The sequence below is a fragment of the Halichoerus grypus genome, chromosome 8, assembly GCF_964656455.1.
Source record: "Halichoerus grypus chromosome 8, mHalGry1.hap1.1, whole genome shotgun sequence".
Lineage (NCBI taxonomy): Eukaryota > Metazoa > Chordata > Mammalia > Carnivora > Phocidae > Halichoerus > Halichoerus grypus.
In genome coordinates, this window is record NC_135719.1 from 73,480,849 (window position 1) to 73,506,443 (window position 25,595).

General features: G+C 37.2%; 1 long non-coding RNA gene across 1 annotated transcript in view; it reads left to right on the forward strand.

The window, feature by feature from the left end:
- Nucleotides 1–4,590: 4,590 nt before the first annotated feature.
- The window catches only part of LOC118553368 (uncharacterized), a 228,531-nt gene continuing 207,526 nt past the window's right edge, over nt 4,591–25,595 (forward strand). Inside the window, exon 1 of the long non-coding RNA XR_013440595.1 lies at nt 4,591–4,780. This is a non-coding gene — a long non-coding RNA (uncharacterized LOC118553368). The remainder of the gene's footprint in view (nt 4,781–25,595) is intronic.

Below are 25,595 nucleotides of genomic sequence, written 5' to 3' on the forward strand. Positions count from 1 at the left end.
ATTTGCTTCTGAATCTATTTGATGTGACCCTTGTATTCAAGATTCCTTTATGTTTGATTTGAAAAGATGTTCGAGCTCCATTTTGTAAGTGTTCTGACCCAGACTGGGCTTCAGCCATTTCTCTAAGGGGCCCTGATTCCTCTTTAGTGAGAGTGGCAGTTAGAGAGGAACATGGTCTGGGGGCTGGGAGTGCTCCCTGGTTCTAGGCTAGTCATTGTTGCTAGCTTTTCAGCAGAGCTAGGAAATATGTATTATTTTAAAAATATAAAGACACAGTTGTTTCTGAATCAAATGTAGGACCACAGGGTTTTAAAATTCCATCCTGCATCTATTTTGCACACCTAAAATCCCTGTTCTCATAAGCACTAGTGTAATTACTAATGTTTCTATTCCCCAAAACACACACAACAGCTACAAAATAAAAATATCAACACTACAGCCAACAATATAATTAACTAAATACAGATTAAGCATTTTTTTATTTGCATATTTTTAATCTCCTAGTGATAATTACTGTGTTTTAGAGTCACTTGCTATAGTTGACCTCTATGGGTTGCAAAGATTTTTAGCTAAACTACAAAGTCTGAGGGAACAGGACCCACAAGTTTTCCCTCACTTCTGACACCAGACACAAATTCAGTGGTCCCAAGGCTTCCCTCATTTCTCACCACCTGGGTACAAATATGAGCATTCCCCGAACCACCCTCAGGTTCAGTGATTCATAGGACTCAAGACAGTGCTATATTTAAAATTACAGTTTTATTATACTGAAAGGATAAACATTACAATCAGCCAAAGGGAATGACACATAAGTTGATGTCTGGGAAGGTCCAAATGTGAAGTTTCCAGTCATCCTCTTGCCATGGAGTCCTAATAGCATTGCTTCTCCCAGGCTACAGTGTGTGACAATAATTCGAAGTATATCCCCAACCAGGGAAGCTCACTTGAGTCTTTGACGTCTAGTGTTTTTATTGAGGCTCAACCACACACTGCCCTTACTTACAGGCTTACTCTCCTGGAGGTCAGAACTGCTAGGTCAATGGCCAAAACCCCTAATAAACAAAGATACTCCTATCAGGCAGGACATTCCTAGGCCTAGAGATCACCTCCCTGTAACCCAGGGTAAAGGCCAGACCTGTCTTTGGGTAAAATTAGTTCTTTATTATGCAGTGATTTTGCCACCAACTAGATATACTGTTAGGTTTGTTTCTTTCTGTTTTTAGTTGTTAGAAATTACTTTAAAAATAATTTAGTTTGGTTTTATAATTTTATAAAATATTTAAGGTCCCAAAGTCAAATCTACAAAATAATGGATATCTAGAGAAGTCTAGTATGTATCCTTGTCTCCTTACTCTTTTCCATCACTTTTCTGTAGGTGATCTTTTGTTTTATTTCATAGCTTACCCTTCAACTTTTTTTTTAATGTAAGAAAATATGTAGGTGACTCTGTTTGTATTTTCCCTTTTTGATTAATAGCAACCCCAGCACAATTTGGGGGGAAAGCGTTATTTTTCTCCACAGATTTGCAATGGCACCTCAGTCATATATCATGTTCATAACATGGGAAGATCTTTTTACACACACTATTCTGTTCCATTGATCTATCCAATACCAATACCACATTATCCTGATTATTGCAGCTTTATAGTAAGAACTGATACTGGGTAGGGAAAATCCTCCTGCCTTATTCTTTTTCTTCAAGAGTGTTCTGGCTTTTTCTGATATTTGATTTAAAATTTAGGTTTAACTTATTAAATTGCTCCAAAAGCATTGTGATACTATCAATAGGACATTGAATTTATATGTTAGGTTTGTGAGAATTGACATTACTACATTATTGTCTTTCAATTCATGAATATGGTATATCTGTTCATATATTTAGAGTTACTTAAGTGTTTTTCCATGAAGTTTTATAATTTTCTCCACAGTCATCTTAAAAATCTTTTGTTAGATTTATTTCTATGTACTTCACATTTTTGGTGGTACTCTAAATAGTAGCTTTCTTAAAATTTTGATTTTGTGTTTCTGGCTGGTGTATAGGAGTGACATAGATTTTTCAAATATTTATTTCATATTTAGCAAATTGGCTAAACATTTTGTCATAATTTTTAAAATATTTTTGGGGTAATCATATTTTTTATAACAGTTACATCTATTTATTTTCTTATGTCTATTTTCTTGCCAATCTGCATTGGCCAAGACCTCATGTTTTTGACCTAGAGAACAGCATTTCCTTGTTTTGAATCTCAAAGGAATAGATTTCAGTATTTCAATATTTTAAATGACACTTCTTTTTGTAGATAAAAAGAAAACCTTCTATTTCTAGATTAAGAGGTTTTTCTTTTAAATCAAGAATAGATGTTGAATTCTGTAATTTCATTGCCTCTATTTAAAAATCATGCCTTTTAATAGCTCATTATTTGATTTTAATTTTAATAGATTAATTAATTTGTTTTCTAATCCTCAACCAACCTTGCTTAAGATTAGAATTATGTTATCCTGTGGTAATTCAGTTTGGTTCTGAGTTTTTCGTACATTGTTGAATTTGTTTTGGTAATATTTAACTTAGGATTCTTGCATCTTTGTTTATGGCAATCTTTCCTTTTTTAGCTTTGTCAATATCAGGCTTTAGTATCAAGGTTATGCTAGTGGGTATCCTTTTTATTTTTCTTTTCTGTGGAAGAGTTTGTATGCAATTTGAGTGATTTGTTGCTAAAATGTTTGGATCTGGAGTTCTCACTCTGGGAACATTTCTGTGAGTACTGAGAAATGAGAAAAACCCCGCATGGTTTTGTAGGCAACCTTCAGTATTCATTATGAATAGAGATAATTATTCCTACCTTTAGAGGTGTTGTAACATTTAAACAAGGAAATAATGTGAAAGTACCCAGAATGGGTCCTGACTTATGTATTCACTTTTCTTTTCTTTTTTTTTTTAAAGACTTTTAATTAATTTATTTGACAGAGACACAGCGAGAGAGGGAACACAAGCAGGGGGAGTGGGAGAGGGAGAAGCAGGCTTCCCGCGGAGCAGGGAGCCCGATGTGGGACTCGATCCCAGGACCCTGGGATCATGACCTGAGCCAAACGCAGACGCTTAACGACTGAGCCACCCAGGTGCCCCTCATTTTTCTTTTCTAATAGTAAACAAGCTTCTGTGGCAGCTGTAGTGGTCACCACCAACTCCTAATTTTATGGGAATCTCAAGGAGGACAGGGAATATTGTCAGCAGTTGGGCCCACTCCCTGTCCTTTCAGGTGCCTCAGTGTTAGCCTCTGGCCCCTGTGATCTCAAGACCTTTGGAAATGAGGAGCCTTCCCTCCTGCTAATGCACGGGACTCCCTGCCTAGCTCAAGAGAGTCTGGTTTTCATAGTGTAGTGAGAGACTATGCAGAGGTGTGGCATTTCTCCTCCTTAGTATCAACATTAAAGAACTGAACAAGGGATCCTAACTTTTCCCAAGTGTCCTTTAATATGACATGTTAGTTCTTTGGGATGTTGAAACCTGGGTTCTATTTTGGTTCTGACACTTCCTGTGTGATTTTTGAGCCAAACAAACCGCCATAAGCCTCAGTTTTCCTGTGTGATAACATGGAGATTGGAGTCGTTATCCAAAATGTCTTCCAGGTCTAAGACTATATGATTTTCCTGACTGCATTGAAGTTCTGATGTGACACTACTTTGGCAGTTGGGCTGACTTAAGCATTTTTTTTTTTTTTTTTTTTTTTTTACGTTTTTCCCACCTTAAGTTAACTTTTGAGCTGTTTGGCTGTTGGGACTGCTGAGTTTCACCTCAGGGGTTGTAGCACAGAAGCTAATTCCATGATCCCTACATAGAATGTGAATATATAGTGATATTGGCTGCTAGTGGTACGTGGTATTATTCTCATGAACAAAAAGTTCCTCCTTTCTTTCTCCTTCTCTAACCTCCACTCTTTATTTTCCTAATTGGCTCAGCAAAAATGTAAAACATCACATGTGTCTTTTGCTTTGGGAATTCAGAATGAAAGATATACTATGGTAATAGTATTGGGGACAGACGGGAGGGGCCCATGGCTGGGAGAAGGGGTGGATCTCTCATCAGTTGCGTGTTAGAAGCACCATCTAGTAGCAGCAAATTCCGAATATTTATATCTTGGGATCTTTTCTGATTTCACCTTTGACAGATCTGTGTCATGGTGTTGGTGCTGCCACTGTCAGTCTCTGTCAAATTCTCTCGATGGTGCTGTTCACAGTGGAAAATTAAAAAGAGAAATGGTCATGCGATTTCCTACTCTGAGCTTAAAAAGAAGTATTTTCCTTTTAGTCAACAAATCCTTAATGTTAGCACCGTCTGAATGAGCAGGCACATGAGCAAGTGTATGCATGTGTGTGTGCGCACGCACGTGCACGAGTAACAGGCAGTAACCTCTGCAGGGCAGAGCGCACTGAACTGCTAGGAAGTCAGCTTCGGTTCAGACCAGTCCTGGTCTATGTGACCTTAAGGAAGGGCCTTCTACTCTGAGGTCCTTAGTTTCTAACCCATATGTAATGGAATTTTGAATTAGGTCCTCTCCAAGCTCTGGTGGTAAGCATTTTTTTTTTTTTTTTAAAGATTTTATTTATTTATTTGAGAGAGAGAGAATGAGAGAGAGCACATGAGAGGGGGGAGGGTCAGAGGGAGAAGCAGACCCCCTGCCAAGCAGGGAGCCCGATGCGGGACTCGATTCAGGGACTCCAGGATCATGACCTGAGCCGAAGGCAGTCGCCCAACCAACTGAGCCACCCAGGCGCCCTGGTGGTAAGCATTTTTGATGCAATGATTTTTTTAAAAGAGATTTTCTTATTATTTATTTATAAAATCTTCTCCAAGTCAGTATTTTATTTTATTTTTAATTCCAGCATAATTAGCATAGTGTTATATTAGTTTCGGGTGTAATGATTCAACAATTCTATACATTACTCAGTGCTAATCATGATTAAGTGTACTCTTAATCCCCTTCACCCATTTCACCCATCCCCCTACCCACCTCCTCTTTGATAACCATCAGTTTGTTCTCTGTAGTTAAGAGTCTGCTTTTTTGGTTTGTTTCTTTTTTTTCTTTGGTTTGTTTCTTAAATTCCACATATGGGTGAAATCATACAGTATTTGTCTTTCTCTGACTGACTTATTTCACTTAGCATTATACCCTCCAGATCCATCCATGTTATTGCAAATGGCAAGATGTCATTTTTTTCTATGGCTAAGTGATTTTTCAGTGTGTGTATACATCATATCTTCTTAAACCATTCATCTGTCAGTGAATGCTTGGGTTGCTTTTATAATTTGGCTAGTGTAAAAAATGCTGCCATAAATGTAGGGGTGATTATATCTTTTCAAATTAGTGTTTTTGTATGCTTTGTGTAAATACCCAGTAGTGTGATTACTGGATCATATGGTAGTTCTATTTTTAATTTTTGTGGAACCCCCTACTGTTTTCCACAGTGGCTACACCAGTTTGCATTCCCACCAACAGTGCATGAGGGTTCCTTTTTCTCCACATCCTCGGCAACACTTGTTGTTTCATGTGTTTTTTTATTTTAGCCAATCTGACAGGTGTGAGGTGATATCTCACTGTGTTTTTTTTTTAATTTGTATTTAAATTTTAATTAGTTAACATAGAGTACAATATTGGTTTCAGGAGTAGAATTCAGTGATTCATCATTTACATACAACACCCGGTGCTCATCATAACAAGTGCCCTCCTTAATACCCATCATCCATCTAGCCCATGCCCCACCCACCTCCCTCCATTAACTCTCATTTTGTTCTCTATGGGTTGTTTCCCTCTCTTTCTTTTTTTTTTCCTCTTCCCATATGTTCATCTGTTTTGTTTCTTAAATTCCACACTTGAGTGAAATCATATGGTATTTGTCTTTCTCTGACTGACTTATTTCACTTAGCATAATCACTCTGGCTCCATCCACATCATTGCAAATGGCAAGATTTCATTCTTTTTGATGGCTGAGTAATTAAAAATAAAAATATATATATATACACACACACATACACACACATCTTCTTTATCTATTCATCAGTCGATGGACATTTGGGCTCTCCATAGTTTGGCTTTTGTTGGTAATGCTGCTATAAACATCGGGGTGCATATACCCCTTCAAATCTGTATTTTTGTATCCTTTTGGTAAATACCTAGTAGTGCAATTGCTGGGTCAGAGGGTAGTTCTGTTTTTCAACTTTTTGAGGAACGTCCATACTGTTTTCCCAAGTGGCTCCACCAGTTTGCATTCCCACCAACAATGTAAGAGTGTTCCCCTTTCTCTGCATCCTCGCTAACACCTGTTTCTTGTGTTGTTAATTTTAGCCATTCTGACAGGTGTGAGGTGGTAGCTCATCATGGTTTTGATTTGTATTTCTCTGATGATGAGTGATGTTGAACATCTTTTCATGTGTCTGTTAGCCCTCTGGATGTCTTTTTTGGAAAAATGTCTAGTCATGTCTTCTGCCCATTTCTTAACTGGATTATTTGTTTTTTGGGGTGTTGAGTTTTGTAAGTTCTTTATATGTTTTGGATCCTAACCCTTTATTGGATATGTAATTTGCAAATATCTGCTCCCATTCCATAGGTTGTCTTTTAGTTTTGTTGTTTCCTTCGCTGCACAGAAGTTTTTTAGTTTGATGTAGTCCCAATAGTTTATTTTTGCTTTTGTTTCCCTTGCCTCAGGAGACCTCTCTAGAAAAATATTGCTGCAGCTGATGTCAGAGAAATTAGTGCCTGTGCTCTCTTCAAGGATTTTTATGGTTTCAGGTCTCACATTTAGGTCCTTAATTCATGTTGAGTTTTTTTTTTGTGTGTATGATGTAAGAAAGTGGTCCAATTTCATTCCTTCGCATATAGCTGTCCAGTTTCCCAACACCATTTGTTGAAGAGACTATCTTTTCCCCATTACATATTCTTGCCTCCTTTATTGAAAATTAGTTGACCCCATAATTGTGGGTTTATTTCTGGTCTCTATTATGTTGTATTGATCTCTGTGTCTATTTTTGTGCCAGTACCATGCTGTTTTGATTACTACAGCTTTGTAGTAAATCTTGAAATCTGGGATTGTGATACTTCCAATTTTGTTTTTCTTTTTCAAGGTTGCTTTGGCTATTTGGGGTCTTTTGTGGTTCCATACAAATTTTCAAATTGTTCGTTCTAGTTCTGTGAAAAATGCTGTTGGTCTTTTGATAGGGATTGCATTAAACCTGTAGATTGCTTTGGGTAGTGTGGACATACTATATTTGTTCTCCCAATCTGTAAGAATGGAATATCTTTCCATTTATTTGTGTCATTCAATGCATTGATTTTTAACTATAAGTTAAATAATGTGAACCATCATCTTAGTTCAATAATCAGTTGCCTTTGGGTAAATCACAGCCTCTTTGAGGTATTAGTAAAATGGATATGAAAATTCTGCTGATCCCATTCCAAAAGTTGTTTTGTGGTTTTGGAAACAAAGGACAACATTGTATTAAAAGTCTTCTTAAACCACATTTTTCTATCTATATTTATAACATAGAGTGGTGTTATAGGAACTCAGTAGAATTCCTGACTCTTCCACTTAATATCTATATAAATTTGGAGAAATAGCTGAACTTTTCTGAGCCTCATTTTCCTCATTTGCAAAGTAGAATAACCTTACAGGTTTGCTGTAAGCATTAGACAAGATAAAATATTCATCACTGAGAAAAGTTCTTAGTAAACAGAAGTAGACAGCATAAATGGGATGACTTATTACTTCTCAAATAATCATACTTATATTTTTAGTAAAGAAGCTAAGTCTTGGGTTTGCATGACTTTCACAAGGGACTCCAGAGTGATGCAGTGGTTGACAAAGGACCAAGAGTCTGAGGAGTGTGCTAGACACAGCTTTCCAAGCCCAAAGGTGTGTGGCTCAGACATGTTTTCTTCCTCATCTTGCAGTACATTCTTACCAATCTCTCCTAGTTATTTTTGTGCATCCTGCACATCTATTGAACCTAGCCCCTATCAATTTTGATGGTTCATAATCTACCATCCTTGTTAAAAAAATCTCTCTTTTTTTATTTGGAGGAAGTTTTATCAGTTAAAATACAAGGGCCTAATTTTTACCCTCATATTTAAATAAAGCAAATTAGGGATGACAGAAAAATACAGATGAGAGTTTTATTTAACTTAAGAGTATAGGAAGGGATGATATTTTAGCTTCTTTGTATGTGTGTTGTGGGTGGAGGAGTATGATCATTGGCTAAGACTATAAATGTAATGGAGTCTGGATATTTGTGGTTTGGCTAAGGAAGAGACTAACGGAGGAAAGGATACCGGATTGTCACCAAGCCTAAATGAGCTATTCACTCTGGCAAGTGACCCCTCCAGAAGATACTTTTGTGTGCATTCTAATGACTGGGTATTACCAGCCTCTTGTTTCACTTAGAACAGTGGATGCTTCTATTTTTCTTTCTCAGCTAGAAAGAGTCTTCTTATAGACTTTGAAATTATTTCTGAATTGCAAATTTTATTCCAGGAAAATTTAGAAAATGTTATAAAAATTACCCATGATCATAAAATTCACAAGATTTTTGTGGTTCATTGTTGTGGACTAAGATGATGCTAGAAGTTCCAACTGAATGCTGATTTCTCATTTCCGAAGCCTATACATTTCTTAAAATGTGTTTAGAAATCCCTTAATAATGTCTTCTTAGTTCAAAGAACCATATCTGGAAGCAATTTGGGAGTAACATAGTCTTTCTTTAAAGCTGAAAAGGTATATTAGTTTTTTTTTAAATTCAAATTTTAGTCGAACATTATTTGCTGTTTATTAGCTTCTTGCATGTATGTGTGTATTCATTCATTCATTCATTCATTCCTGATTCATGAACAATGCTTTGGAATTTATAGTTTGTATGGTTTCAGATCCTCTTTGGATACAGAGGAGTATACGTCCACTTGGCAGTCATAGCAGAAGTAATACATACGAGATTTATTTATTTATTATTTTTTAAAAAAGATTTTATTTATTTGTCAGAGAGAGAGAGCACAAAAAGGGGGAGCGACAGGCAGATGGAGAAGCAAGCTCCCCGCTGAGCAAGGAACCTGATGTGGGACTCCATCCCAGGATCCTGGGATCATGATCTGGGCCGAAGGCAGACACTTAACTGACTGAACCACCCAGGCGTCCCTACATATGAGATTTAGAGAGCAATATAACAAATCACATTAAATTTTAAATTCAGAAGAATTCAAAGAAGAGTGCTAACAATGTTTGTTGGACATCAGTAGGATAGAGGAAAATGAGAGGGTTATTCATGTTGCAGTGAGAAAGAATGAAAGATGCATACCTTCTTATATTTAAGGGTTAATAAGTAGACCAGTTTAACTAGAACAGAAGATTTAGGTTGAAGAAAAGAAGCTATGGAATCATATTTTCAGTGACTTTATATGTTAGCAAAAGGATTTTATTTTATTTTTAAAGATTTTATTTATTTATTTGACAGAGATACACAACCAGAGAGGGAACACAAGCAGGGGGAGTGGGAGAGGGAGAAGAAGGCTTCCCGCGGAGCAGGGAGCCTAATGTGGGACTCAATCCCAGGACTGTGGGACCATGACCTGAGCCGAAGGCAGATGCTTAACGACGGAGCCACCCAGGCACCCCAGCAAAAGGATTTTAAATGGGAGTTCTTGAAAGCTGGAAAATAAGGGACAAAATGCTGAAAGTGGAATTTTAACAAAAGCATTATGCTGGATAAAGTGCAAGAGGATTTTGCTTTGGGCACTCTCTCTCTCTCTCTCCCTCCCTCCCCTAATTTAGCTTTTAATTTCATCAAAATTCTACATGGACATAGTTTAAAGTGGCAAATATTCTACAAGGCTTTTTATGAAAAACAATAATCTTCTAGCCCTCTTCTAGTCTGCTTCTTGAAAAAAAAATAAAACATTCACACTTTCAGATTCTTTTTTTTTTTTTTAAAGATTTTATTTATTTGACAGAGAGAGACACAGCAAGAGAGGGAACACAAGCAGGGGGAGTGGGAGAGGGAGAAGCAGGCTTCCTGCTGAGCAGGGCTGGATCCCAGGACCCTGGGACCATGACCTGAGCCAAAGGCAGACGCTTTAGGACTGAGCCACCCAGGCGCCCCTCAGATTCTTTCTATTTACCTACCTCTAAATAACATGTTTATATTGCTATGTCCTGATTTTTCAGACACCCACTTACTGTCTTCCTTTCCTTCTAGTGTAGTTGTTTGAAACCATTTTTTTCTCTCTGAGCTTTTCTCTGTTTTGAATTTTCACAGAGATATGCCTTAGTGTGGGCCTATTTTCATATACTGTGCTGGGCCCTCAATAGAGCATTTATGCTTGGAATCCAGTGTACCTCAGTTCAGTAAAAAAATGTTGCAATTATGTATTTGATGACTTACTCCTATTTTCTCTCTTCTTGCATCTTTTTGTTATTTTGAATGTTCCTCTAATTTTCTTAGTTTTCATGCCTATTTTATGTGTTTTGTCCTTTTCCTCTTCTTTCTAGGAGACTCCTGTGGCTTTATGTTTTATCCTTATAATTCTTTTTTTGTTTCTGCTCTCTTGCTTTTAATTTTTTAAAAGCTTTTTCTTTTAAACTTCCCTCTTAGATAACATCCTTTTCTTGTTTTGTAGCTGTAACATCTTTCCTAACCCACCTGAGGATTATTAACTGTAGTTCCGAGGTTCTCTTTTCCTCCATGCTTCTGGTACCTATGATCCTTTTCTCTTTGTCTTGGTCTCCAGCTTTCCCATTAGAGGCTTTTCTTAAATCCTTTAGCAGTCTATTCAGATATAAGAAGGAGAAATACAAAATTTTACTGGGAAGTCTGAGCTCATAGGCGAGGCTTATCTTTTGGATCTTCACTTTAGGATCATCTGACTGGGCTGCTTTGTTAGATAATAGCTGACCTCAGATTCTTTAGGTCTTTCCTCTTAGGCTTTAGAAGCCTCCTTCAATCTCATGCTTCATGAGTGGTGAGGCTGGCTGACCACATTCTCGTGTGGTCTTTTAATTTTTTAAAAGCTTTTTCTTTTAAACTTCCCTCTTAGATAACATCCTTTCAGGATATGTACTGTCTTAATCTTCCCAATTTCAGCACCTGAAGTTCCCGGTTGGGGATAATCAGCTAGTCTCTCCAAAAAATAAATGTTTAGTCCTCTTCCAGGATTACAGAGGGCAGTGGTGCAGCTCCACAGTGATAGAGGAGATCTAGACACCGTATATTTTCTTAACCAAGTTTTTAATTAATTCTACCATTTTTTACTCCACTTTCAACAGACTTTTGGAGGGACCTTGTATAATGGAATTCTGAATATTTTGATAGTTCTGCAGTGCTAAGGATATTGCCTTTTGGTTTCCCTGTTGCTGGCTAAGAATTCAGCTTTCTTATGTCTTCTGTGTCATTTACCACTCCTCTATTCCCTTTCTAGCTTTCAATATTTTGTTGCTCTTGTGTTTTAACCCAGTATCTTTGTTCTTGGGGGTTAGGTCTTAAAAATCCCCTTTATTCTGTGTGTGTGGGGGTGGGGTGGGTGTGTGGGACTCGAAAAGGGATTGAAGGATAATGTGAGAGCTGTATTTTCCAGGGGTTTCCATCTGCTTTTGCCTTTGTTTTATTGGTTTGGGAATACTGGAGACAAGGCAACCAGTTAGAAGGTGATAGGAATAATATGTGAAGTGAAGAGGATTTGGACTAGAGTAGTAATGGTAATAGATATTTTCTTTTTTTTTTTAAGATTTTATTTATTTATTTGGTAATAGATATTTTCAAAGGAAATTCAGCAGGATATATTGACTGATTTAGATGAAGGGTGGAAGGAATCAAGGGTGATGCCAAGAAGTTAAGTTGGTGGCTGGAATAATGATGGCACCACTGTTGGAAATTATTAGAGTAGGATTGGAAATCGGGTTTGGAAGAAGATAACCTGAAAGACTGTGTGTGTGTTATTTTCCAAAGTAAACATTGTTTGCTTGTAATACAGAGTTTTCTTCTGCTGATTTTAGGTTGGGTTCCATTAAGATTTAGCTGTAACAACAAAAACCTGCTCCAGCTAGTTTAAGCAAAAACATATTTTAATGGGGAATTAGTTACTATAAAATTATTGGAAGTACTAGAGAAGCAGACTTTATGTTGAGTGTCCAAGTCTGGAATAAGACTGCTGAAATAATATGCCAGGAGAGCCACTACCTCTGCTGCAGTCATGGTGTTGAGAATCAAGGGGAAATCATGGGAATTGTATTCAGGAATCCACTGCCGTAGCTGTGGTTCAATGATCACAGATATGTGCCACCACAAATGTGGCTCAGTCTTCCCAAGGTGCCAGACATCAGAACACTTCTGTAATTTATAGCCAGCATCTTTATAAACTTGCTTCATAGGAGCAACAACCAAATAACAAAGCTGTTGTTGTTGTTTTAAAAGATTTTATTTATTAGAGAGAGAGAGAGTGAGAGAGAGAGATCATGAGCAGTGGTGAAGGGTAGTGGGAGAAGGAGATTCTCAGCTGAGCAGGGAGCCTGACGAGAGACTCGATCCCAGGACTTTGGGATCATGACCTGAGCCTAAGGCAGATGCTTAACCAACTGAGCCACGTAGGCGCCCTGCAAAGTTGTTGTTTTTTAACTTCCACCTTCCAAAGCTCATTAAAGCATATGTCATTAATGGAACTCTAGCTTCAGGGAAGTCTGAAATATAGTTTTAGCTTTCTAAACTCTAAGGTAGAGGGAGGTATACTGAAGGGTGTTGGAATGGATGCTGAGTTCAGTGAATTCACAATATCAAACATCATCATCCCCTTTGGTTACTCAGTGTAACTATCCATTGGACAAGTAAAAAAGCACTTACCTTCTCATTCAAACAGAGACTGTATTTCCATTAATTATGACTCCATCTCTGACTGATGGTTATTTCCCTTTTTGTTCAATCACAATCCTAGCTTGTTATTCTATAAACTAAGGAATAAATTATAAATTTATATTTATGACATAAAAAAGCAGAAGGGTTGAAAAGGAAAATATAAATAGGTTAATATACATAAATATACATAAAAGAGAGAAAGAAAGAAGTTAGCTAATAAAGTCTATTACTGCAACTAGTCACAAGACCATAATTAATATTTAGAACTTTCTTCCTCCACTATGCCTTAAGTAATCAGTTTTCTCTCAGCACTTCAGCTAGTGGAGTTCTTTATTGAATGAAGGATCGCTCAACCTTTTATCCCTGAGGGGATACGAGTCCTTAGTTGTCCTGCCAGTATTGTTTCAGGCTTCCAACCAATTTTACTATTAGACATAAAAGTATTAGGGGAACCCAAAAAAATCCTTTGGATATAGACACAAGATTCCTTGCCACATTGTCTGTTCTATTTCTCCTTATTGATTAAGGTCAAATAACCCCCCAGTCAATATATTAATCTACTTTTTGGTCTGTTTGTTCACTGACAAAAGAAAATGAAAATGGCAGTCTCAACATCCAGTTCATTTTCATACGTCTTCCTTGGCAGAAGGCTTCTTCCCTTAGAAAAGACTACCTCTGAACCAGCAGCTCCCAAAGTTGCAGTGATGGGGAGCAAAAATTTTGTAAGTGGGTTATTAGATATAATAGTGAGAGGAATTATAAACCTTTCTTTACCCCTTGGTTCCCAAGTTCATGCATTCTGGCGTCATGTATAGTCACAGATTTAGAGCATATTCCAAATCATACAGGCATCATATAGATCAGCACTGAGCTTATAAGTTGTCATCTTCTACCTGGTACCACAATTAGGTATTCACTAGGTCAATTCCACAATTCTGTAAGTCTAGATCCTTCCAAATGATGAGGTAAATGGAAAGACCAGTTCATCCCACAGTGCCAACCCATTGCATTACTTCTTTTTCTATATAGTGACTATTTTTTATTACAGTGAAAGAATATTGTCATGATGAATATGGTATAAAGTGAGACCATGGATTCTGGGCTTGGAGAGGTAGGTTAGGCAGAAAAGGCAAATCCTTACTGTTCTCTTTCAATGAAAAGTAATTTCCATCTCCTCTTTAGGGGATGAGTCCAGTGTTATCAGTTAGTAAGAACTGGTGCCATAATGGAGGCTAAGCATTGATTTCTGCTGTTGGAAGACAGAACCACAGCTTTGAGGAGGGTAAATTCTTATGGTTGAATGTGTACCTAACATGCTCTGCCAGCATGGCCAGTTTGTTCATGAGTGTTTTGAACAAACCCTTGAGTAGTTATGAGGTAAAGCTGATTGAGGGACAGTTTTGATAAATTCTCACTAAAGGGTATCTACTGCTTTGCAGTGGCTGTCTTTGGATGACAGTTCATAAGCGACACAAATATTCTCAAATTCTGGGCCAATTCTAGGAGGTACATCCTCATATCTCTCCTAGATGCCTTCATTCAACAAATATTTTCTTGAGAGTATTTGATGTTTTAAGCTATTCTTAACATATGGGCTACAGCAGTGAGCAGTGAGCAAAATCCTGGCCTTCTGGTGTTTACATCATCAGTGCTCTAATCTTATTCCTTCCAGTCCCTGATTATCCAGGCAAACTGTCAGCCACAGACCAGAAATCAGTATAGATCCCTACCTCTGGTCATATCTTTTTCTAGACAGAGTGCCTGATATGCCTGTCAAATTTCTGTTCCACTGGAGATTTCCCTTCTCCACTTCTCAAGGGGGCTTTAATGCTGCCAATATATATTTAATTTCTACATGCAAAAATTTGCTGATTAGCTCAGTGGATAAGAGCCCAGGGATGATTAGAGCACAAGATGGGGGTTCTGGTTCCCTCAGGGCATTTAACATATTTTTGCTATTGATCACAAAAGGAATCATGAAAGAGGATGTGAGTAGATTGGCACATTCCCATTAAAATACACACACACACACACACACACACACACACACACACACATCCCAGTGGTCATTTCTTAATGATTATAGGTTTGTGAAGTGATATAGTGGAAAGGAAACTAAACTGAGTCAGAAGCCTTAGCTTATGGGCTTGATTTCACCATACACTTGCTAAGAAAATCACTTAACACATAATCCTTTGTTTCTTCTCCAGTAAAGATTGTAACATTTGACCAATTTCCCAGGATTATTGTGAGTTTAAGATATGAAAATGCTATAAAATGTATTACATGATATATGGAAAATATGTATGTACAAAGATGTTTGTCAAAATGTTATTGCCTAAATATCCAATAATGGGGGAATAATTAAATAAATATAGAAAGATAATTGTGTTTTCAAAGAACACTTAATATCTTGGGAAATTTTTCATTAAGTAATGTTACATGAAAATCTATCCAATAAAATTGAATTATGAACCAAAGTATGAACAGAATAAAAGTCATAAAATTTTAATAATGGTTTTTGAAGAACTGTTTGGTTAAAGAATTATGGGCAGTGTTTGTTTTCTTATTTTCCTGTATTTTATGTATATATATACAATTAGCAAGTTGGATTTTACAGTCAGAAAAGTCATTTAAAATAAAATGACAGTACAATTTGGTTGTTAGAAGTAACAGAGTTACTAATATGCTGTGGAAGGTATATCTATAGTTCACAAAAAAACTTGAGAAAAACCATACTTATTTTCCCATGTGCAGAAACCTTTATTAATGATTAATTTCAGAAGATAGAAAAAAATAATTAAACCAAGCTTCTCCCTTGGTTTCATTAACATGTCTATGAGGTCAGTATTACCATATTTCCCATTTTATGAATCAGAGAATGAGGCACAGAAATTAAGTAACTCATTCAGGTCTAAATCAATGTTACATAGCTAGTAACTTGCATAGATTGGATTTGAACCCAAGTAGTGTGACACTATAGTTTGAGTTTTCCATTGCTATGCTGTAAGGAGTGTTGTCTCTCACCCTGTCACCAATCTCCATTTATTGAGTGTTTCTTATCTCTAATAAATAAGACATAGTCCCTGTCCTGTGGGATTTTTGTGAAGATAAGTAGATATATTAATATTCAGCAGAATAAGTTAATCCAAGTATGGGTAGAATCATGGAGGAGTTAAGCAGAAGATGCCACTTCTCCTGGGCAGAGAAAGTAAGTATTACAGAAGCCTTCATGAGGAGGTGACATAGAGGAGGCATTGGTGGAAGAGAAGAAGTTGGTTGGCAGGAAACCAGAAGGCTGGCATCATGGGGAAAATGTTCTATTAACCTTTGATGAAATAGCCTGTGTCTTAATTTTATATTCTCTGTATTGGGCATGGTGGATATTACATCCTGAGCAAGCTCTCAAATGACTCTCACATGTAGGCAAGACAAGAGATGACAAAAAGGCTCAAGAAGTTTGTTGGGGTAAGGCAGGATGATTTTATATATTACCTTCTATGGTCAACAGATGCTGATGGTGATATCTGAGCTGAGCTGTTTCCCTCCCTGGATCATCTTGTTCCTATAAGGCCAAATAGAACATGCTGTGCCAGTTTGTGAAATCTCTCAAATGTTTTTGATTTGGAATTTTGAACTAAAGTGAATCTTTTCATTTACTCTTGGAAAAATATAATTTCCTATTTAGTCTTTGTAAAAGGAGTGATTTGAAAGCTTTGCAAAAGCAAATTTTACCAGACATTTAAAAAAATGTGAAGCACATTTCTGATGAACCAAGAATAAAAAACTTGAAAGATATGAAATATAATTTCTAAAGAGATTGATTTATCATGCAGAGGTGAAGTATTTAACACAATTTCCTTGAGATTTTTATTGAATCCATGTTTAAAACTGAAACCTTTATCAGAGTCAACACCAAGGATGGATATATCTGTCCCAGATTTTCAGTGTAGCCAATGAAAATAGAAATTGCTTCCTATATTTACTGATTACCCCTTTAGACTATGAGAGACTGCATTTACAGTAACTAGGGAAGACATAGAGATATGTTTGTTGGATTTACCAAAATTTGTGAAAGGCAAAGATACTATTTATGGCTTCTACACTTATACTGTCAGCAGAAATATGCAAACTTGCAAATCCCACATCTAAGCTCGATTCTTAGTAATTTATATCTTTATATGTTAATAGCATAGTAGTGCTGTGGATTTAGTCCAACAAATCAAGTGTTTCATTATGTTTCACTCTTGCTACTCTTGGGCAGAGTTGGCTTACGTTAATGAGGTTTTGGGAACAAGATTATCACAGTGCCTTAGAAACTGTTCTCAGAGTACTGGCTGAACCACTGGGATTTTTGTCTTGAGAACGTGTCATAAAATTATGAAAGTGATTACTGTAAATTACTGAGGACTGTCATAAAGAATGTGGCATATTGGGATGTTGGAACAAAACTGAAAGCAAAACAAATGTCAGGGTTTCTAAGGAAGCACTGAAGTAGATAGATTTTTCTGGCTCGAAGTGAAAGGATATGAGGATTGGGAGAGGTCCGTGTAATAGACATGTGGTATGTTTGTGGAAACTTGTCCTAAGGAAATATCTCAAAAGCGAGAGAGAAAAAAACTATATTCATTTAAATGTTTCTTGTACCTTTATTTACATTAACAAAAACATAATACTCTTTATTAAATCTTAACTTGGTTCATAACCCACTCTATCTGACCTTTATCTGAATGTCCCCTGGGCACCTAATGTCCCTTAATAGTCTAGCCAATGATGTTTAAGAATGAATAATCAGTAGTGAATATGCCCCTGCCCACTGCTCCTCAAACTATACTGTATGCATTTCCTATTCCAGGATAATGGGTTCATGGTTGATCCCACTAGTCACTGGCCAAATGGACTCAGATCTGCTTTACAATGGTAATTCATTTCCATGCATCCCCTTGGTGTTCTAGTTTGCTGCTTCTCCATATTTTTTTCCACCCTTTTACAATAACATCCTAAACTGCTTCCCTGCCTTCAGGATTCCAACCCTTTCCATGCCCCCTTTTCCAACCTCAATTTCAACTATCTACATGTTACCACAAATTCTTAGATACCAATCACTACACTGATTCTAAATTCTGTGTCTGCAAAATAAACTCCAAACTCCTTAACCCTGGGATATTGGAATAAATATCCCAATGAGCTCTACCATCCCTCATTCCACATCCTAGCCCTCATTTACCTTTTTACCTGTATGGTTCCATGGATCCAGACACTGAACCCATTGAATGTACCTAACACTACAGCCTCACCCCTATAACATTCCCTTAAAGGTCCATCTTTTTTCCTTTTCTTATTTTCCGTTTCTTAGGCAATCCTGTCAACTTTTTTTCTTATGTGCACTCTTATTATGATTATGCATTTTGTCTCAAACTACAGCTGGTTAATTGTTCACACATCTCTCTCTTCCTTAGTAGATTATAAGCTTATTGAAGGCAGTAATCCTACACTTCTCATCTGTGACCTTATGCCTACTTTTTGCCCATGTAATTAATATCAGTCTTTTGCTTATAATAAATCATAAAGTATGTTTGTTGTATCATTAAACAAAATATTTTATTAACTAATATGTAATTTGATATAATTGTAAATACAGCTTTATATAACCAATATAAACTAAGGGATTCAAATTGAATATTCACATTGATGCTTAAATAAGTCAGCTGCAGGTGATGAGAGTGTCAACATTTATTATGAACAAACTATGTACCTAGCAGTGATCTACTGTTGATCTATTGGATGGATTCAGTTGCTGATTCAGATGTATGTATTGTGGGTCTACTATGTCCCAGGCTCTGTAACGAGTTCTAGAAAGATGAATAAAATATAGCTCTACCCTCATTGATCTTACAGTATAGTTAGAAAGAAGACAATAAAAGTACAAATTTTTAAAAGAGATTTACTTATTTATTTGAGAGAGAGAGAGAGAGAGAGAGAGAGAAAGAAAGCGCAAGTGAGCAGGTGGAGGGGCGGAGGGAGAAAGACTCCTGAAGCAGATTTCCCACTGAGCGTGGAGCCTGATGCAGGGCTCAATCCCAGGACCCCGAGATCATGACCTGAGCCAAAATCAAGAGTTGGCAGCTTAACCAACTGAGCCATCCAGGTGCCCCAAAAGTACCAATTTTAATATTATATAACAGGTACCATAATGGCAGAAGGCAGAGGGTGCTTGAGACACAAAGAATGGTGGAATGTTAGGGGAAGGCTCATTCAGGGGAGACTGCCTATTCCAGGTAGGGGCAACCACTGGAACATCAAAAGAGGACATTGTACTTGGGTTTTATAAAGAGTTAAATAAATATGGTTTGATGAGAGATAAGAGAGTGTGTATGTATTGGCAGAAATTGAGGAAGTTGGAGATGAAAGGAACCGGCTTGAAGTAAAACCTATGGCTAGGAAATGGGGTACTGGTACATCTTGTATTGATCCAAGATCTTGAATTCTCTTCAGAAGACAATGGGAAGACACTGAAGTTTTTGATTAGCTAAATGGATAATTAGAATATTTAGAAAGTACATTCTAGGCACTTTACATATATCATCTCATTTAATTTTCTCCTTACCAGATAGGTGGTATTTATCCCTGATTTACTGAGGAGGAAAGTGAGCCATCTCTTCTTTCCATTCCTCTAAGAGCTGACTATCTCTCATCATTTGTCTTTCTTTATCTATACTGTCTCTTCAAAGAGGATTTCTCTGCTGTCTATATTTCTTCTTCCATGGGAGAAAAATAGGAACAGGAGAGCGGGAGGGAAAGGGGAATGGGATTTTAAGTATGTTCACCAGGGAAAGCCTCATTTTAAGATGTTGGCCAGAGAAAACTAATTTGGGAAACTAATGATGGTAAGGGAGGAGGTCATGAAGATGTCTTGGAGAAAAGCATCCCAGGCAATGCTATCAGCTAGTGTACAGGCTCAAGGCAGGGTCATGCTCTGCTTGTTTAGGAACAGCAAAGAAAATGGAGCTGGAGCATATCCCATCTTCCTTTAACTGAATATCTGTAGAGAGTAGGTATGTAATAAATAGTTGTTGAATAAATAGATGAGTAAATGAAGAGAGGTCATATATCAGGTTCTCAACTGGTTTGCTCTATCCCAAGTCCTTTTCATTATATTACCCTGCTTCTCAATACTTAATTCCTAAATGGCTGAGATCATTTTAACAGTACTCAAGTAGAATCTCAATGAATGAGTATCCATTAAGGATTCTGTACAAACCCATCTATAGTTTACATGTAGATGTGTGTGCCATCTCTGCGGACAAATACTCTTTCATGTGTCTTTACGAGAAGCAACAGTGACACACAGTGGTTGATTGAGTAAATCAGACATGTACTCCCTCCAGTTATCCCAGAAGGTATAGCAGGTGATTCTCAGACTTTCTTTCTTTGGAAAGTTGGTTGTCTTGTTAATTCAGGCAGGTATTAACTACCCAATATATTCAGCACATCCCTCGTTGTAAGCTGTCAGACTGTGACACAACATCACATAATGTGACGTTACATGATACATAATGCCTGAATTAAATAAAAAAAATCCAGACACTTCTTTCAGTGAAATAGTAGGTAGGTAATCTGAATATTTGGGGTAATTGGCTCTAGGAAGAGAGAGGCATCATTATTTCAGGCTCCCTAGTGAGCGCTAATTAGCCACATTGCTTCATTGTGTGACAAAGAGAACACTGCTAGTAGTGCTAAATCTATAATGACATCCTGGCTTTAGGAGCACAGGTATTTTAAACTACCTTGACTGACTGACATGCAGGTAATTCTATTCAGAGCCTAGCAGTGAACTCAGGCAGTTGGCATGGTCTCTTCTCCAAGGGGCACAAATTTGTTGTTGTGACTCAGAGGTTTCTTTTCCTTTGTCTCACCACCTCCCCGGATCCCCACAGTCCTCTAACTGGGAAAAATCAGCAGATATTTGCAACAGCAGGCCTGTGTTCTACCTGGGCTTTGAGAACAATACATCTATGTTTCTGAAGCATCAAGTTCTGCAGAGAGAGATTCAACAGCTCTTAACATTTAAAGATGGGCCATGACAGCTAGGAAGGGCTTTCTGGGGCTCTGTGATCCACTTTAATCCTTTGTTTGCAGATATGGCAGGATGGCTAGTTGCAGAGCAGGACAATTCTTAAAAGCTTTTCTGGGACTACCATTCAACATTTTTATTTTTTGTATTAATAATAATAACAGCAGAAATAGTATAAGTGGATAAAGCACCAGCATAGAGAGAGATTCTGCTGTCTTACCTTGAGCAATGGATGAATTGTCCTGCATATAGGGAAGTAATGATTCTTCTCTCTAGGAAATGCTTTTTGATTTTCTATATTTTATTGAGTTGGGATGTTGGATTTTCCCTACCATCCTCTCAGTCGTGTCCTTGGAGACCAAGGATATGCAGAAGAGAGATGAACACTGCTGTGGGACAGCCTGAAGCCCAGGATCAAAGAGAAGCTGACAGGCTTGCATTTGCCACCTTAGCCTCTAAGGAACTGGAACTTGAGAGTCTCAAGTCTGTGCTTTCTGACAGAGCTCCTGAGATGCTGAGCTGAAAACACTGTTTACTAACAATTGCTGAAAGGAGGTGCCTTTCAATGACTTCTTGCATCTTATTAAATGTGAACTTCTTTCAGTGGGTTTATAAGGGTCTGTCTGTGAACTGTGGATCCAAAAATTGAACTTGGGTAACTGAAACTGGTATTACCTAGGCCCGAATCCAATGTGGGTAAAAGAAGGGAAGATGAAGAAACTCAAAAGGAAGCAAGAATTATAACATCATGCGGAGACAGGAAACTCCAGGACTGACTTCTAGCCCTGAACACGTATTTGGTGGGGACAGCACCAGTACTTAGCAACGATCTCTTCCTTTAGTAATCTTTCAGTCACCTTTCCATTATTTTTCCCTCTGCTTAAAATAATAACAATAATGGTATTTGTATAGAATTTTATGGCTAAATAAAAGCATTCATATACATATTAGCTCACTTGCTCCTAGTTTTATCAACATAAAGTATTTATTAACTCCCCCTCTGCATGAAAAATCATTTGCTAAACATCTTCCTACTCTTCATTGGGTTCGATTCATTCTTTTCCTCATTTTACTAAGCTCTTTGTTTTTCTGGATCAAATGACAATAACATCGAAATAAAGCTAGAAAGTTCTTATCTGACATTATCTCTTCAATAGTTTATAAATATAAAAACTATGACAGTGATTGTTTTGTGGGTACAAGAAAGAAGAAGGAAGATGAAAGGAGATGATATGGGAAAGAGAGCATTCCTTTCCAGATGAGAAGGTGTAAGACCAAATCTGGAGTTTATGTGTAGTGGACTGGTACTTTCATCTCCTCTGGCCAATGTGGCAAAACCAGCAAGTACTCTGGATTATGGTACAGTAGGAGTTTCTAATTATAATTTGTCTGATTCCAAGGATTATAATTTTCTTTATTTGTGAAAGTTAAGAATTCCACATGCCAAAGACTTGTTGATAATGAGATTACATGGAAATGTTCCACTGATAATACATTTGACTGGTTGCTAGAGATAGAAACTGTTGTTGTTTGTTAGGATTCCTGGTAAGGGGTCCTCTCAAAGAGGTGGGTAAAAATGATATTAATTTGACTCTTATATAGAGGCCTTGGATTTTCCCAAACTAATGGGAAAACCTCAAAACCATGTCAACCACAAATTTTGGAGATTGTAGCTGTTTTTATTTATTTAATTTAATTAATTTATTTCTGGCCAGTAGACCTTGTTTTGCATAGTGAAAATAGAAATGAATTACTTATATCTACTGTAGCATTTTAGAGCTTGATGAGAATGTAGAAATAATCTAAATTTTTATAGTTGAAGAACGTGATGTCCAGACAGGTCAAATGATTTGCTCAAACTAGTTACGGGACTAATTTGGGATAAAACAGAAAGTGGAACCTAGTTCTTAGTCTTACTCAAATGGTTTTCCTGATAAAGCATATAGCCTAACTCATTTCTTTACAAACTCCCATTGGCCAGAGACATCACTAGTGAACGAAAACATTCCTTTTTTTTTTTTTTTTAAAGATTTATTTATTTATTTTTACATAGAGAGAGAGAAAATGAGAGAGTATAAGCAGGGAGAAGGGGAGAGGGAGAGGAAGAGAATCTCCAACAGACTCCTCACTGAACAGGGAGCCTGACCTGGGGCTCGATCTCATGACTTTGAGATTATGACCTGAGCCAAAACCAAGAGTGGGATGCTCAACCGACTGAGCCACCAGGAGCCCCAAACCAAAACATTCTAAGATGATTTTGCTTTCTTCTTCTGGCATATCTTTTCATAGAGTGTTGGAGTCTCAGCCCCCACTGCTGTGGACTCACATCTCTTTGAGGCACACCCTCTCTGTGCATGGGCTATTCTGGGCTGGAGTTTTACCTCATCAGCCTCTTGGAGTCCCCAATCCTGAGGCTGTCTGTTAGTTTGGCTTTACTTATGTGGTGTCTCTGGCTTCAGTGTCTAAAGTGGGGCTAGAAATAAATTCACTTTTAAGAGTAATGAGAGACAGTAAACTTTGCTAACATATTTCTCCATAGTACTTTGATTTGAAGTTTTTATTGAGAATTAATATTTTTTTATGTTCAATTAGACAACATATAGTACATCATTAGTTTTTTATGTAGTGTTCAAGAAGGACAATGCAAAGACTGGAAAGGGAGGATAAATGGAAAGGCAGAAGGAAATGAAAACAGAACTAGAACTAAAAATCTGTGTTGGCAAATCTCAATTATAGTTGAATGATCAGATAAAAGAATTAAATCAGAAGCCAGTGAACTACCTTATATTGGCACTCAGCACATTATAGAGTTCTTTTGCATGCATTATATTATTTGATCCTTACAACAGCTCTGTAGGGCAGAAATGATTATAAATAGTTTAAAAATTAAAAAGAAAACTAAGATTCAAATATGTGTAGTGGCTTGCCCGCATTCACAAGCCTATAAGTGGCAGAAAGAACCCAAACCACAAGTTTCTGGCTATAGATTGTGTGCTTTACTAATTACACCACCTTACTTTACAGTCATTTCAAATGACTCCGGTACAATATGGAATTCAGTTGGTTGGAATTTTGTAGCCTTTAGGCAGAAGTTATAGGTTCGATTTTTGTGTATCTCAATAGCTACTTAGAGTGAAAGCCACAGTCAATTATAACACACTTGAATGTTTAGTATCAAGGAGAACAAGGTATCTGTGTGTATGGTATGAGTCCATCACCTTTACTGGAACAAGAACGTATAATCTCCATCTTATTGGTAGAGGGTTAAACCATCTTTGCATGTAAAAGATGGTATATTTTATATTTTTATTATTTTATTATGATATTTAGTATTGCTTCAATATTTGGATTTGCAGAAGTGGTATTATTGCCTAAATACCCACAGTTTAAGTCCCTGCTATGAGGTTAAGTGGAGGCACTTTGAGATATGGTTCCAAATATCATCCAAAGCATAGAGTTTTATATTTTCCAGAATAAGGTAATTTTTTTTAAAGTTACCATAGATGTTGGTAAAGGTCCTGTGAGAATCTGGGACAGGAAAAAAAAATCCCTTCTTAGATAAATGTTTTAGGCATCATGTATTTAATAAGGCCATTGGTTTGAACTGATGGAGTAGAAGCAACATTGTGATCTTTAGAAAAAACATTTTTCTTCAGAATATACCCTGAAATCCTCAGGCTTGATTAGTTTTTTCAAGGGAAGGCTGGGGGGGGGGGGCATGATCACATTTGTTTGGCAGTGTATCATTTCTGGGGGACACATGTTTACATTTTGCTGAATTACACGACTCTACAGCAGTTATCGGAGAGCTGAAGATATATTCATATTGAACTGTTGGTAACCACATGTTGATAATGAGCCCATTTTGTGCCTTGGCTTGTGAAAAGACTGTGAAAATGCCTTATTCTGTGTTATTTTTTTTCCTTCTGACAGTACTGATATACTGCCGCAGGCAGTCTAAAAATAATAGCATGAGGTTAACTGACAATTGCAGGTATATTTACACTGATATTCTGATATTAGCTTGTTGCTTAAAAATACTACTGGAGGTAATACAGTATGCATCCAGATTTTCTTTATTAGAGAGGGAAAACTGGCATAAAAGACAAAGAATGTTTCTTTATAATGATTGAAGAGATATTTGTGGCTATTTTAATAATCTGCCACAATGATCTGATTTTTTTCCTAAATCTGTGCTCTGTGGACTGAAAGGAAGAGAATCCATCTGAGAAAGGTATCATCACATGCCCCTCTCCTCTCTCTCACACACACACATACACACACATGCACACATGTTTATGTGTGCACACATACCAAACAGTTTGAAACTCATGATTTGGGGACATAAATCTGTAAGGATGATCAGAAGCCTCGTGCCTCTGTGACTTTGTCTCATCCTCAAGATCCACTTTCCAACCTTCTCTCTATTGACTGCATTAACAGGCTCTCTTGCTTCTATTTGAATTCCACCAGTGGAAGTTACCAACATGGATTGGAGTGACTTTGAGATATATATTTCCCCAGCAACCTCCCTGGAGGGCTCTAGGTTTGTTCCTCTAACAAAGGCTGCAGTTCCTCTCAGGAGCCCATCCCTAAATCTACAATTCTCATTAGGTTGCAGGTAGATCTCCCTTCCTCCTG